This window comes from Pinus tabuliformis, chromosome 6, assembly GCF_031772625.1.
Source record: "Pinus tabuliformis cultivar Carrire ecotype Pingquan chromosome 6, CPIR1, whole genome shotgun sequence".
Taxonomy (NCBI): Eukaryota; Viridiplantae; Streptophyta; class Pinopsida; order Pinales; family Pinaceae; genus Pinus; species Pinus tabuliformis.
Genome location: NC_142292.1, coordinates 1,614,124,620 through 1,614,126,566, shown reverse-complemented (window position 1 = coordinate 1,614,126,566; position 1,947 = coordinate 1,614,124,620).

Here is a 1,947-nt window from a genome sequence, read left to right as displayed (position 1 = left end):
TTTGATGATGGATTTAGGAGCGGCCATGGCTAAGAGTAAGTAAATTGGAAGGGATTTCTAAACATATTTAAGAAGAGTTAAACGATAACCAAAGTTAAGGGCTCGAAAGGTCCAACTAGAGAGTTTGGAGTCAGATTTGAGGAGCATGACCTCCCATACTTTAACTCTTTAACTCTTTGAGGATTGGATATGAGGGGAGTCCCCGTATATTTGGATGGAAGGGATCCTGATTCAATACTAGTAATACGAGAGATGTGGGATTGAATGGAAAGTTTCACGTTGAAGAAGAACAGTTGTGATTTGGTTAAGTTGATGGACATTCTCGAGACTTTTGAGAAAGAAAGCAGGATGCTAATGAAAGTGGATGATTCTTTTGTTGTAGGAGTGCCCATTAGGAGCGTGTCATCAACAAATTATTGATGGATGGAGCATTGTTGTGAGGTGCCCATAGGAAGTCCATGAAGTTGTCGTTGTGACTGAGCGTTCCTGATACTTCTACCCAACCCCTCTACCATTAGCAGAAACATATACAGAGACATTGGATCTCCCTGTCTAATACCACAAGTTAGCTTGAAGGTGGGGGATGGAGATCTATTAACAAGGAGGGAAAATAATACTTTGGAGATGAGAGCCATCACCCAATGAATCCACTTCTTGTTAAAGATGAAAGTTGTTACAATGTGAAATATGAATTTCAAGCTTGTGGAGTACCAAGGAAGGTATGTTTCGATGGTCATTTTGGTATCTTTTCATCAGAACTCAAAAGCCTTTTGCATGAGAAATCTAGATAATGATAAGAATTTATAACGAAACACGGGAGATTAATGAAAAGCACAGATAGTCGTCATTTCTATGTGCAGGAGGGAGGAAATACGGGAGGTGGCCATTCCAAAAGTAAAGACAAGGATGAGCTAACTGCTGTCCCTTTGACGGAAGACCGGAAACGAACCAGATCACAACGAATCAACCCAAGAAAGGACGCGGAGATACCAGCACGAAACAGAAAAGGGAAGAAGTAACGCAGTATTAATGATTCTGCGAATCCCTCAGGATCTGAGATCCTGAGGGATCACTATTTTACCTATTTTTTGTACCTAGATATCTCCGCCATCTTCCCTATAAAAGGGGTAGAACTGTTGGCTTCAGGGAGGATCTTTTTGGGGTGTAATTTCTTTTAAGGAAGATCAGGACTATGATCTTTATGTTTGGTTGAAGACTTGAGTTCCTGTAATTTTATTACATGCTTTAATACAGACTTGTTCACTCTTTTATCTTTGAGCCTGGATCTATCTTAAGCGGTGTACCCCTGGAGGCTAAGGGCCCGGCCCTGGAGGACACTTGCTCTTGTATTATTACGTGTGGTTTCTGTGTGGTTTTTTCATAGACGTACTCTGGTAATCTACTGTGTTTTGAGAATATTCTATTACATGCTCTGTTGTGATTAAGTCATTTCGTGTTCTTGAACTTTATATCGATGCTATGTTATTTTACCAATTATTTAAGCATTGATTAATCCCTATAGGACACTGTTACTTTATTACAAAATTCTTCACGATTGTGTTTTGCATTATAACAAGTCATCTGGAAAGATTTGTTTTACATGGGTATCGAATGTGACTATTCTTTATTATGAGATACAGTCGTATGTGTTTTAACAGAAGCAGATTAAGTATGGTGTGTTTCTAAGGTTCTATAGTATTGTTCCATCATATAAGATTGAGGGATTTGTGTTTTGATTGGCATGGTTAAATAGATTTGCAGTTTAAAGAACTCAGTTATTACTTATTTCGATTACTGTTCTATTCTTGAACTGCTGTTCCATTTACCTACTGTTCCATTTATTTGCTGTTCCATTTACTTGCTGTTCCATTTACTTGCTGTTCCATTTATTTGTTGTTCCATTTCAATTTGCTGTTCCATTTCTAGATTGCTAATTTGCTGTTTCTT